Raw genomic sequence first — 15307 nt, forward strand, 5'->3', positions numbered from 1 at the left:
GAGTATATTTCCACATTTATTTTTCTGATAAATATGCACTCAAGCCTGAAGGACTGACCGTTTTCAATCATATAAACACTCTCAGATGATAAAATATGCCCAACCTTGATATTAAAATGTGCATGTTTTCTTTTACAAGCATATATATTGCTGTTTAAGGCCCTTTACTAAAATTCTTTTATTGTTTTAACCCTTTTACTTTTAGAATGACAGACCTATTGGCCTGGTAGTCATGATTGACAGCATTTGGAATTGCTCAAAAAATAATCCAATTTCCGTTTTTATCCACATTTTAAAATAAATACAGAGAGGAAAATATATAGTTTTCTGTCCGGAAGCCCTACTTATAATTTAACAATGTTTACAACTTAATTAGCACTAATTAACATATAAGTGTAGTAAAAGTGTGACGCAGCACCTATAATACCTGACTTCGAACAACAGTGTTCACAGTTCGATTCCCGGCTCGAGCAGTATGTTAGCCCACCACTATCTCACTGTGGGCAACACCTTGCTTAATCTTCCCAACGCCCCGAGCGCCGGCACACCTTTCCGGGGGTAGCTGTATGCTTTACAAATGCTGGCATTTTTATAATTTAACGGCATAGTGATGACAAATATTAGCACGTATTTCTTTTTCTTCTATTGTGAACAATATTTTTTTTTATGTCTTCTATTTAGATGTTTTAATCATGAGAATGCAAATGACAGAGTTTGCCGTGTAACAGCTTTTAAACTCTCCAACGTATGTACATATTAAGGACCTTATACATGTTACGATGGAAATCGAAACCTTTACAGCTTCACATTTTGTAACTTTTCCCAACACGTGCACAAGTTAAACAGTTAAAACGTGAGCACGTGTAAGCTATAAAACGTGACATCTGGAGGAGCCTAGCCTGCAGCCGAGATGGCCGCCTAGCTCTTCGGCTCCGCCGACCCTTTCGCCCTTCGTCGATATCCTGGCAAGAATCCTGCGCCTCCGAGCCCTACGCTTACCTGCGCCACGTCCCTGACCACGATACTTTGACTCCGGTCGAAAACGGAGCTGCCCCGGCGGAGTTGGGCCCCGGTTTCCATTCCGGCCTTCCAAGCGGTCGCAGCCGGGCCATTGTTTAGTGGGGACGGCCGGCGGCGACAACGATAGCAGCGGCCGCTGTGGAGAGGGAGGAGCCGGTACACCGGACCTGGAGCGCGGCGCTGGGATTCTCACAGCAGCCTTTTTCATGCTCGGCTGCCCAGCGCGCCCCGCTCGCAACATTGTATCCAGCTCCCGTATACTGTATCCCGGCCCAGCTGGGAGAGGGCCGGGATCGCTTCTTTGTTGCAGCCTACAGCAGCGGACGCCATCTTCCGCATCGGAAGCCCTGGTCTCGCCGGTGGGTTTCCCTGCACCACAGATTCCCCTGTCCTTGAAGCCTTTCCACGACCGGCTGCCTCCACGTTTCCTGCACCACCGGGGCCCCGCAGAGAGCTTATCACCTTCCAGATACCGATGGTTGGTGAAGGGGGCTTGCTTCCCGGGGCGCTCGATGGTTGCTTGCCTAAGATGGCGGACGCAACAGCACCCTCCATCCTTGATCCACCGCTGGGGCTTCGCGACATCCTGGCAGCACTGGAGGACCTGTGGTTGGCCTTCCGCGACTCTGCCACTGGTTTGGAGGACCGGTTTGATCGGACTTTTTCAGCTGGCCATGATGATTCTCCAGTGCGGCATGTTAAGCCACATCTTCAGTCGACTGTCGGTGGATCACCCGAGTTGAGGTATGTGGCGGTGACGGGGGGACGTGTCCCAGTGCCCGCTGCGGTACTCCTCGGCTCTGCCCTGGAGGAGTCTGACAATCCTGCTCCCTTGGTATGGCCGGAGCTTGTGCCTCAGCCGCCGTTTTGCCCATCTCCTTTGTCCTTTGGTGCCACGTCTCTGAGCGTCCTCCTGGACTTGCTTCCTGTACATCGGCCGGCCGCTACTCTGGGATTTATGCATCGTCCTGCTCCCTGTTGTGCTAGCCACCGCATAGCAGTGGCGCATTCTGTGGTCCTTTACTATCGAGCTTCGCTCCAGTTTGACTTGTCTCTTACCCCTCGATTGCTGCAACGGACTCCATGGTGGCCCATCCCGTCCAGGTTGGCTGTACTGCAATTGGACTCTGTTGGACTGCAGATTCGAAGGGGCCAAGGCTGAGGAAGGGGGTTTTTCTTGTTGCACATTGATACGTATATGGCTGGGACTGGGACTTGTGACTGTTGGAGGTACATGTAGCAGGGTGTTAGGTCGGGGCCTGGGGTTGGGTGACCGCGGGTAACGATTTTGCTTGTATTGAATAGATCCTTGGCCCTCCTCCGATCAACCGTGACATTCTTTTTCTTTTTCTTCTCTTTCTCTTCTCCTACATTTCGGGTACTCTTTTGGGGCGACAGACACACTGCTAGGGGGGGTAGGCCGTAGCCTCTGCATGCGTGTAGGGTGGGGGGTATATTTCCTTGTTGGTTTTTTTTTTTTTTTTTCTATGGGCCTCCTTTTTCTTTCTTTCTTTTCTCTCTTTCTCTTCTCCCTTTCTACTCTTTACCTTTCTCGTTTGTTCTTTCCTTTCTTATTTCTTGGGTCGAGGGGAGGTTTGGGAACTTGTGGGTAGTGCTTGGGGATCGTCATGTGATATGCTTCTTTTCTATCCTGATTTTATTGAGTGCGATTGATTACCTTACGGATAATGCTTGCTGACTCTTCTGATGATCGTTGCCCACTATAGTCCTAGCTGCATTGCTCTGATTCGGATCCTTCCAGACCTGTTGCTATGGACTTCTTTCAAAACTTTATAAAACTTAAACCTCATCATCCTGGCGCTCGGCGGCACAATTGTGTATAACGTAATCTGGTCTATTCGTGCTTGTTCTGATATGCTGCTGACTCGTATAATTGCTTGCTGCTGTGCCCCTTTTTGTCGAGGCCGGCCTGAGGGTTGTAGGCCCGTATTTGTCTGCACATACTGTTAAATAAAGGTTTTCCAAAAAAAAAAAAAAAAAAAAAAAAAAAAAAAATATTTATCGACCATGAAAAAAAAAAAAAAAAAAAAAAAAAAAACGTGACATCTAAATAGGCGGAGCCGCATTTTCCTTCCATAGACTACTCAATAACCAAAAAGTATATAAACCATACCCGTTGTTCGATTAGTTTATTTATCCGTGTCCATTCTGGGATGCAGGTTCCCTTTTCTAGCGTCGGATTCTTGTTTTGCGGCAACAAAACATATTCCGGAGTTGTAAGTTGTTTGATTATGGCATAGTAAATATTTACAATATGTAGCTATTTGTCAATATTTAAACATTTATAAGTAGAAAAAAAAATTATTGCATGTTTTTGCCTTTTTTTCTGTAACGTCAGCAGCTTGTTTTCCGAAACAGATTACAGCAAACATTGCTCCTTTTCTGGCTCCTTTCAGCTTATATATTGTGACTCTCTATAAAATAATATTGACACTGTACTTCACTTCAGAGGTGTTGGTGATCCGTCAGCGCAAACCCTAAAGATTTATATTTAATGTCACCAGCTTCCAGTTATTAGTCTGTTTTCCCCTGGGGATCATATACGGTCAATATGTATATTATAATATGAACAGTGTTGGTGATCTCAGAGGAGTTCATGACCCGTCGGCGCAAAGAGTAAAGATATATAAGCAACGTCACCCACTTCTGGTTTTTAGTCTGCTCCCCCCTTTTGATCATATACTGTGAATATGTATATTATAATTTTCACAGTCATAATGATCTCAAAGGAGTTTAGGACCCGTCGCCACAAAGATCAAACATTTCGAAGTCCGGGATAAAAGAAGCTCTGAAAATATTCACCGCTCGAAAGTATTTCGTTATTGATCTTCTGTTGTATTCATAACTTTATTTTCCTTTTCTTTTTACTGTAACAATGGTGTCACTCGTTATATTGTAATAGACTGTCCTTTTGTTACAGAAGAGGAATTGGAGATTTGTTGGCGTCATCTGAAATACAGCTTACTAAGCTTTATAACATAGTTGATAAGATATTTTTTCAGTGAGCATATTTTATGAAATTGCAGTCTAAAAAAATATAGCTTTCATACATACTTTCTTACTTTAAACATTTGATAAACCCTACATTTCTGAATGGTATTTTCTAATTTCTATTGCCGTTGCGGTTCCTATTCGCTTTCTCCCTATAGAATATAGAAGACCAGTACTGTATATTATAATAGTACTATCCTATATATTCTTAAATGAGTATGTGATTTGTTAGCAGAACAGTGTATGAACTCTAAGCACTACAACAGAACGATCCCGAATTCTACAAAATACAAACTTGAAAAATGATAATACATACATTTCTATGTAATATGAAGTAATTTGTGATAAACTGTTTTTTACTTATTCTTCTGACCTCAGATGATGTAGTGCGGGAGTGTTTGTTGCAGCACTTCTTTTCTACTTTATCTAAAAGTAACTGATGCCCTTTTATATTATCAAGAACATGGAGCAAAACTTTTACAAACTTTAGCAGAAAAAAGAAGGGGGTGGCCACGCTTAAGTGATATTTTATGAAATTCAATTTTTATTCGTCACCCCTTTAATATATACAGCGTCAGTATCTGAAGAAAGTTAATTTGTAATTGCTAAATAAAAACTGTTTGAAACCTAAACTGAAATTTTTGCTGCGCAACCACACCTCCCTGTCAGAAAAGTAAACACCACATTAAAAGTAAATAGTGCTCCTGGGAAGTATCCCACCCGCAAACTTAATAAAAAGAAGACCGCAACACACTCTGTTATTTTTCCGCTATGATTTGCACACCCCACGGCAATTATATAAATGGTCCTTAAAATATATAAAAAACTATTTTTACCTTCACAATCCCTCTTCACCACCTTGTGACCACTGTACAGAGTTAATAGTGTTCCTACCCTCCCCTCTACTTCTTTGTTTTCCCGTACTCCTTTGGAAGTGTGTCACAAAATGGCTGACAACAGTGAACTGTTCCTACCCAATAAGGAGCAAACTTGTACTCGGAACACTTTAGCCAATAAAATGTCCATGTTGTTCCGCAGAGTAGGAGGGAATGGCTGCCAACACTTCTACTTTTAATGTTTCACAGCCAATGAACATTAAGCTTGGGAAGGTCCCGGTTGGAACACGTTACCCAATGAGATAACCCTAATACTCCGCGGAGTGGGAAGGAATTGCTGACAACACTTCTACTTTCAATGGTTTACAGCCAATTAACATTAAGGTGCCGATTCCGATCCGTTACAAATAATTTGCGTACGACCCGTATCCGTATTTTTTTACATACGAGTCGTACAAGTACCGTACAAACGGCCAAGTACGATTCGTACGTGAAAAATAACTACGAATAGCGTCGGGAAAAGTGTACGAGAGTGCGTCGGAAAGTTTTTAAGTCCGAATATCGTCAGGAAAAGTGTACGAGAGTGAGCCAGACATTTTTACGTGCAAATCGTAAAACACAAGTCAGAGCGCGCAAGTACGATCCCGACCGTCCGTCCGAATACACAATCGCACGTAAAATGGCCCGTACGGAGCCAACGCAGTAGCACACATGTACACGGGTAAACTTATGCCCGTGTATGAGCCGTACAGCCCCCCCACCCCCAAATATGTCAGTACCGTACACCACCCTGTCCGCACTGTACCCCAGCCCCGCAACTGTACGCGCCGTACCCCTCCCATGTACGTGCTGTACCCCCCATGTACGCGCCTTACCCCCCCTGTCCGCACTGTACCCCAGCCCCGCACCTGTACGTGCCGTACCCCCCATGTACGCGCCTTCCCCCATGTACGCGCCTTACCCCCGCATGTATGCGCCGTACCTCTGCATGTACGCGCCGTACCCCAGGCCCGCACGTGTATGCACTGTACCCCCACTGCATGTACGTGCCTTACCCCCCCTGTACACGCCATACCTCCGCATGTACGCGCCGTACCCCAGGGCCGCACGTGTACGTACCGTACCCCCACCGCATGTACACGCCTTCCCACCATGTACGCTCCTTACCCCCGCATGTACGCGCCGTACCTCTGCATGTACGCACCGTACCCCAGGCCCGCACCTGTACGCGCCGTACCCCCAATGTACGTGCCTTACCCCCCCATGTACGCGCCGTACCTCCGCATGTATGCGCCGTACGCCAGGCCCGCACATGTATGCACCGTACCCCCACCGCATGTACGCGCCTTACCCCCGCCATGTACGCGCCGTACCTCCGCATGTACGCGCCGTACCCCAGGGCCGCACATGTACGCACCGTACCCCCACCGCATGTACGTGCCGCACTCCAACACCGTACCCCAGCACCCTCACCCAGCATCGCATATGTACGGATCGTACCTACGCGAAAAAGACTCTTACAGAACCAGGACACTGTAAAACAGCACAAGGAGGGTCAATTCGACTCGCACAACACCACAAAACATGTCTACATGACAAAATACATCTCAATGACTGACCTGGCACATCCAAACAGGCAAACAGAGGCCCTAAATCACAACCACCTCTTATAACACACCCACCAAAATTCAAACAAAGCCACACCCAAAAATAGACCAATAAAAAGGGCCCACACACACAACCCATGAGCCTTTGCAACAGACCACTGCTGCCAGACCCCACAGAGAAACAACTCCACATTACTCATACCTTCACTACACCTTCACTCACACACCTTCACACAACCTGCTTCACAAACATCCCCCTCTTCACATTCACACACACACCGTCACATTCACACCCACACACCCACAACCATCCACACCCACACCCACACCCCACACCATGCCCACAGACAAGAATCCAAAGTTCACAACGGCGGAGCTGGACCTCCTTGTCAACAAAGTCATCAGAGTCGAGCCACAGCTGTTTGGAACATTGGTCAGACAGACCAGCATAGCTGAAAAATCTGCCATGTGGCAGAGGATTGTCGATAAGGTGAATGCTGTTGCGCCCATCCGAAGGACCAGGCATGAATGCCAAGCCAGGTGGTACGATCTGCGCAGGGCGGTCAAGAGGAAAATGAACGAAGAATATGCCCAGAGTAACATCACTGGAGGTGGGCCGCCCCGCAGACCCGTACACTACCATCCCTGGGAGGAGAAGGTGATGGCCCTGCTACCGCCGGTGGGAGTACACGGAGTCGAAGGAGTCGCAGAGCCTGGTGAGTACACAAACAACTTATCATCATCATAAGCTTTTATTCGAAATGCAAGATATCTTATAAGCACAATTAAAATACAATCATTACAGTGTACAAAAAAGCATTGCTACAAGAAGCCAGTATAAAATTCATTAGAACAGATAAAAGGACATGAATTGCCCGTTACTAAATTAGCTAAAAAAGGAATTAAACAGCTACTGACAATCTCTTACAACGAATAAGCCAAAACTGCTTTAAAAATTTTGCTGTTCCACACACTATAGGGGGGGAAGTGTCCGTGGTTAGGATACGCAAGGCTACTAGGTGGCTACGTGTGCCCATATTTCGACAAAGAGGTTTCAACCAGAAAATCCTAGGCCTTGCATAATCCGGGCATTCAAATAGGACATGCGCAATGGACTCAACCGTACTCAGGCAACATGCACAGTTTGGAGAAGTACGGGCCGCTGATGTCCAATTCGATACCACAGCACCTAGGGGAAGGGATCCAACTCTAAATTTAAAATAAAGGGCTCGGTCAAAGGGGAGGGTGATCAGGTCCAGGTAGGGTTCAAAAGCCACAATGTCTTTGATTTGTAAAAAGGCGACAGTGGACTTGCAGTGGTTAGGGTTTGTAATTAGACGCTCCGCAGTCCATTTCCAGTAAAGCGCCTTGACAACTTCTTTTGGATGGGCTGAACGTGATGACCAACAGTCTCCTAGACCGATCTTCTCCAGAAGCTTTTTAGTTTCTCTTAACCATCTTATCTTAGCCCAACCCCCCAGACTCATTATTTCCCCCAGGGCATCAGCATAGGATTTTAGTTCTTCACCCCTCCAGATTCGTGTCCATAGCAGGAGCGGGCGAAGCTGGGCCTGATCTTTGATGTTTTTACAACCCGTGTCCAACCACACTGGTACAGATGGTGTGCTCAGTGGAATGGAGATAATGGATTTCAGTAGCTTGCTCTCCGCTGTCACTAGGGCGTCCAATCGGCAGTGGCCCCACAGTTCTGCCCCATACAAGGCTGATGTCACTACTTTGGCCTTGTAGATATCGATTACTGGGGTAAGTGATCTCCTAGGTGAGGCCCTGAACTCCCTCATGAGAGCTCCTCCTACTCTCCTATGGTTGAGGACCATTTTGTCAATATGATTTGCCCAAGACATCCTATCCGTAATCCGAATACCGAGGTAATCGAATTCGGCTACTTTCTCTAAGGGAATCGAGTTAAGTGTAGGTGGACGGCCCAGTTTCTTAGGAGGATTTAGGACTAGGTATTTTGTTTTGTCCACATTTATTATTAAGCCTTTTGCAGCACAGAACTCCTGGAATCGCGTTAGCAATTTCTGGAGGCCTTGTGGGGTCTTCGAGATCAGGAGCGTGTCATCCGCAAAAAGCAGGGTGGGGATACGGACTCCTCCGAGACAGGGGGCGTCGGCTGGTTCTTGTTGAAGATGTTTTACCACCCCATTCACATATAGTGAAAATAGGGTGGGTGCCAAGACACAGCCCTGTCTTACGCCCCTGGACACTGGTATCTTCTCAGTGAGCTCTCCATTTTTACCCCAACGGACCTGTGCAAAGGTATGGGCATGAAGGCTAATGAGAAGGGACAAGATGTAAGGGGGTAATCCCAACTCATAAAGCACCCTCCAGAGCTCTTCCCGGGGGACTAGGTCAAAGGCAGTCTTCAGGTCTATAAAGGCCAAATAAAGACTACCCTTGCCCAGTTCCACCACCTTCCACCCCAATAGTGCCAGCCTAAACACCTGCTCTATTGTCCCCATACCAGCCCGAAAACCTGCCTGAAAGTTTGATAGGATTTTATTCTCCTCCACCCAATGGAGAATCCTTCCAAGGATAGCTTTACCAGCTATCTTTTGGGTGGAGTCTATCAGACTTATAGGGCGATAGTTCCCCGGTGTTTCCCTGCACCCTTTTTTATAAATCGGGACCACCACCGCCCCTTTCCAGGATTCTGGCACAGCCCCTCCCATCATGATATCGTTTAGGAGAGCTGCTATGACCCTTGCCCATTCCGCTGGGTATGACCTCATAAGGTCCCCCGGAAGGCCGTCTGGGCCCGCTGCCTTGCGAGGCGCTACCCACCCTATAACCCCCTCAATCTCTAAAGGAGTGAAGAGATCATAGGCATGAGGTTCAATTGCTCGTGTAAGGTCCATCCCCACGTTCAGTTCCCCATCTGGGGGGAGGTATAGGGTCCCAAAGTGTTTTACCCAGCTTTGAGGCGGGATGTTGCAGGGTCTCACAGATGCATCGGGTTTATTCCGTGTGCTTATGAGATTCCAAAAGGCCCTTGAATCCCTGATTTTACTAGCCTGGAGCAGGTCTTCCCAGAATTTGTCTTCCCACTCCCTCCTGGCAAATTTAAGGGACTTATTATAGGTCTTCCTTGCTTCCTGTATCACACTACGGGACTTGAGTTTAACCGCCTCAACTAACTTGGCCTTGTGAACCCTACATGTTTGGGTATACCAACCATCAACTGGTTTTTTAAATTCTTTGTTGCCCGACTTGTTAGGGTATAAGGTAAACACGTTAGTTAAGGCTTCTACCAGGGAGACAAAAAGCCCACTCGCTCTACCCACCCCTTCTAAGGAGGTTCCGAGGGTTGTTACCGTATGGTTTAAATGGGATTGAATTTCCCCTACCTTTGCCTCGGATAAAACCAATTTCGCCCATTTTATTCGTCTACCACAAGGGGAGACTTCAGACTCATCCGGGGGTGCGGTTACCAGGTTAATGTTGTCCTTCCTTAAGGGGCGCCACCACTGGACCATACTTAAGGAGAGTGAATTGTGGTCACTTTCAGTCGAGGGGACCACCTGCATGTCCCTTACATAAGACCATAAGTATACATCTATTAGGAAATAATATAGCCTAGAGGTGTGTCCTGGTCTATTGTACGTGTGGGCACCCCCCCTATCCGAGGATGTCCTCCCATTAGCTGCCCTTAAGTTGAATTCGAGGCTCAGGGAGTATATCTGGAGCGCCACTTCTGTCCACCTTCTGATCGGTGGGATTTCCAGTACCGGGATCCCCAACCTGGTATCCTCCTCGTCTTGGTCGAGGGAGACGTCCGAGCCCAATGGCTCGAACGTACAGTTCATATCACCTGCAACCAATGTACGAGTCTTATATGGAGTATTATTTAGCAAGGTCTCGAGGAGAGATATTACAGGAGACTTTCTCCCACCCTTGGTTCCCCGGGCATAAACATTAAAAACATTTAAGACAATTCTTCCCCTTTGATCTATTAGGGTGATGTTTTGTATGTCAGGGGAACCTGTGGGAGACTCCACTACTCTGCAGTCTAAAGAAGCCGCGACCCAGATGAGAAGGCCACCCGAAGGTCGCCCTCTCCCTGTTTCCGAGACTTGCGCAGGGGAGGAATGGGAAGAAAAACCCACCCTATGGACCGGCACCAAGCTCCATGTCTCTTGGAAAAGGCACAGGGAGTGCTCATCAACCCAAGCAGTAAAGTCCGGTAGAGCCAGTTTTCTTGCAATCCCTGCGACATTCCAGCTGAAAACCTTAAAGACTAGGTCCGTCACAGCTGAAGTGTCGCTGGGCGCCAGAATGCCCCTGTCTATGGGCCTCCTCGGAGGTATCTGAGGGGAACAGGGATCTTGTGGGGTGGCTATAGAGACTCCTATCCCACTTGCAAGGTTTGCCTGGGTGGGTGATACTCCTGCTGGCTCTACTCTACTCCCAGTTTCCAGTCAGTAAGGCCCTGGTGCCCACAATTGGTTCTCCCTAGTACCCCCGAGACCCCAGCCCAGTTTTGACCAAAAATGGGGGAACTTAAACTTCCTCCAGTTGGGCTAACAATTTGCCTGGGGTAAAAATAAGAAAGATCTACCACTTTAACCCCCGGAGCCCCCATACTTTTAATAGGAGTGCAAATCGATGGTACTACTCTTGGGTCTTGGAAATTTATGATTATGCAATCCCCCTCCTGCGTTTTTTTCCCCTGCCCTAACCAACCCACTCTGCGGACACTTAGAATAATACCATCCACACCCAACGGGATTGGCTTGTTTGCCTTCAGCCAGTGGATACACTTGTTCTTGAGTGATTGGTGGTTTTCCAACTGGCCTTCCTTTAAAGGGGGCACATTAACCATGACAGCAACAAAAGGTTGACAGTCTGGTGGGAGGTTTACTGGGGGGATCCGTCGTACTGGATTACTGGGGGCCGGTGAGGGGGTAGATGGGGCAGTATGTTGAGATACAGACCTAGGGGCTTTCCCTGTCGCTAACCCGTTGGATTTGCTGCGTGCCCCAGGTTTTTGGGAGTCTTCCGTTTTGCCACTAACTATCTGTGGCTGCTTTTGTGGAAGAAACTTAGGCTTATTTTTGTCAGGCTCTAAGTGTGTTGATGGACCCTTATGTTTTGGCCCTGCTTTGGGACGGGGAGGAGATTTAAGAGCTGGAATTAATGGACTATTAGGAACAACTTTGTTTAGACATATTGGGGGCTTAGGGACTCTCTGAGATGGTGGTTCATTCCCCTTTGCGCCTAAGTCCTTACTTTCAGTCACTCTGGTTATTTGTTTAAATGTTGTTTTGAGTGAGTGAAACCCGTCAAGGGTTAATTGCTCTAATTTGTCTATCCTCTTCCCTAGACCCTTGACTTGTGTTAGTAACGGTTTCAAGAGGCTGTATACCTTCTCAAAGATATTTTCAACTGTTACTGAGTCAGAGAGCTTTGAGACCTTGGCGGTGTTAGCGTCTGGGTGTAGCCCCTTGGGAGAGATCAGAACATCCCCTTCTATGTCAATTTCATTCACTATAGGCATACCCCTTATGGTTCTCGTACCGGATCCAGAAGGCTTTCTTACTCTTTGGTAAAGAGCGGCCTGTCTCACTAGCCAACCCTTTTTGCGTTTTCGTGGCTTTCTGCTTAAGGGCCTATTCTCCTGCCTAGTATCGGGAGTTTGGGTGTTAGGGGAAGCCCTAACTGACTCCCCTTCTGATATAACTATGGAGGGAGTGAGCGGTTTTGGGGGCTCAGGATCACTGATGGCTTCGCTTGGGAGATTAGGTGATAATGGTGTGGACAGCTTACTAAGGCCACCGTCTTCCACTATAACTATAGGGAGAAGAGCGGCCAGATTTTCCAGCCTACCTATATTTTGCTCTATACCAGCCAACTGGGGGGGGTCTGTGGAAACACCAGGCACACTAGGTGGGGAAACAGATTGAACCCGGACACTGGCCGGTGTAAGCGACTGAGCGGCGACCCCCAAGGATGAACGTCTTGAGGGGAGGTAAACCTCAGATAAACGCCGCTCAGACATAGCAATCTCCTTTTCAATCACCGCCGTCACCCTGGTGATAAAGCGGTCCATAGTTCCTATAACTTACGTAACATGGAGGCAAGGCCATGTCCAAGGCTACAACAACCACAAACACAAGACTGAATGTCCGGGAGGCTGGGAGGGTGGGCCCCACACAACACATTGTGAAAATGAGACGCAGACACCAATGCCCTCAGCCCATATGGCATAGGTACATACCCAGGCACAATGCACAGGGACTGGCAAAGTACTGACAAGGTAGCTGACACTTGGCCCTGCTGTATGCAGCACAAGGCCCTCCTGGGACCACTGTACACTCAAACACCAACTCCACAAGCACAGGTATCTAGCACAGGAACTCACACTCACTGTCATGCCAGCATGCACCGTGAGGGGACAGACACATGACCTGGGAGACCCAATGACAACTCACACTACACACAACAGCAGGCCCGGTCACAACCCCCCCCAACACAAGCACACACCCCCGGGACACTCCCACAATGGACATGTGACACAACAAGACCAATCCATAGCCAAATAAGCATCATAGCCAACAATCTACAGGTCAAACACTCAGGAGAACATCCCAATCTGTCCCCCGCAACATACCCATCCCCAAGTGGACATTGAGAGGAATGCTAGGCACATCCAACTACCTGGAGGAACTGTGTCAACTTGAATATGTATGAAACATAGATGTCGCATGAAACACCATTAACAATGTCTCTCTCTCACACACAGGGCAACGTCGTCGATCTCCCCCCAACACTGGGGGGGAAGAATCACAGTCCCAGGCTCCGCATGAAGATGATCCCACCAGCAGCGACAACTCTCACCACTCCGTGGATGACCCCGACCAACCTGGACCCTCTGGTGCCCAAGCCCCTGCAGCACCTGCGTCAGGTACATCTGTGCCAACCACCACCCCCATTCCTGCCACATCCCAGGACACACCCAGGAGCCCTGCTCGCACTGAACAACAGAGCAAGTCTGACCAGGAGGGACAAGGTTCTCCGGGCACCCAGGAGGAGGCAGGCAACCCTCAGGGGTCCCGTAGACCCGATGTGCCCACAAGGGCAGGCCAGGCTCAAGTGGGCAGGGGTGGTGGGAGTGGAGGCAGGCGGAGGCGCGAACCTGACCAGCCAGCTCAGGACACCGGTATGTCACACATACGCAACATCCTGGACACATACCAGCGTGACACCAGAGGCATCAACCAGGTCGTGTCGAGACTCTCAGAGATGCAGGGGACCCTCGATGAGATAAAGAACCTGCAGGTCGAGCATCATGCCAGTCATCAACAACACCAAGGACGGATGGAGGCAAGACTGCCTGAGCTTCTGGCGGTGCACAGGGACATGAGCCAATCACTCCGTCAGATCACCCAAAGCATGGGCAACCCTCCCTGTGCCACCAGGCGTAGACCAGCACCAGACACAGGGAGGGAGGAGGAGGAGGAGGATTCGTTTGACGGAGCGTCCCAAGCATCGTCAAGGCCTGCATCTGAGGGTCCCCGGAGGAAGGTGGGTCGTCCACGGAAAAGACCGTGAGAGTCAGCGGACCATCCACATCTCCAAGGTCACCTGGTCTGGCACCTGGCCCTCTGGGGCAACAGCAGCACCTCATCCAATGACATTCTCTGCCACATGGACTTGCTTGTCACAGTCTGACCAATGATGACCAACACTGTGCCCTGGACTCTGATGACTTCCAATGCCAAGGATACCATCTCCCCCTGTGAACTTTGGATTCTATTCCCCCGGTAGAGCACCTAATTTCATCTACCAATACACGTACCCCACCGCAAATAAATATATTACTTTGGTCATGAGACGTTCCAGTCATTTTGCATTATTCAACGACATATGTGTGTGGAAATGTCAAACTATGCCTGAGTGTTGAACTAACTCCAGCCATCCATACCCTGGGATCAGAGTCTGGTACAGGGCACGCATGGGTCACAAGGTATCATTCAATGTAGGCATGGAGCACAACACTCACCTGTGATTGCCTCTGGCTGCTGAGGGGGGGCTTGCTAAACTGTGCGGACAGACCTATTTGGGAGATTATCATCAAGGCGTAGAGGTCATGGCTCATGTGGAGGTGCCCGGGAAAGAAGTCCCAGGTATGTGTGGCCAGGTGGGAGAACAATGTCCTGTATGCTGGAGTACGGTGGATGTGAAGAACGGTGGCCAGGGCAAGGTTGGATGCACCGAGATGGCCCAACGGGATCTAGGATGACAGACGTACAAGGTTGGTTTGGGGTCGGGGTTGTGGACTGCCTCCTGAGTGTGGGTGGGGAGTGTGCAGGTCATCCTGCAGCAGACAGTGATCCATTGCAGCTATCTATGGTGGACGGTGAGGTGGCTGGGGCGCAGGGTGTTGAAGCTGAGGTGTGCAGATGCACTCTGGATGTGGACAAGTTTCCCGGGAGTTTGGATGTACTTGCTCCGTAGAGGGCAGGGCAGTATTTGACAAGGATGTTGTCATGGACCTGGGGGATGGTCTGTCTTTTCTTGGAGTGGATCCATCTGTGGATCATGTGCATAATGCAGAGGGCATTGCAGCATGAGGTACAGATGCTGTGGACTAGCATGGCAAATGTGAGTGAGCCAAACATGATGCACACCATCTTGTGTGTGTGGCCACTGGGTGCTTGTGCACGGCTCTTGCAGGTGGGACACAAGCACTTGACCCAGCTGGAAGGGGACAATCCTCAGATGATCACCTCAGTCCTGTACAAGTCCAGCCTCAGGTGGCTCGTGTTCAGCCATTCATCAATGGATCTCATGCATACTTGAATGATG

Source organism: Triturus cristatus, chromosome 2_2 (genome assembly GCF_964204655.1).
Source record: "Triturus cristatus chromosome 2_2, aTriCri1.1, whole genome shotgun sequence".
Classification (NCBI taxonomy): domain Eukaryota; kingdom Metazoa; phylum Chordata; class Amphibia; order Caudata; family Salamandridae; genus Triturus; species Triturus cristatus.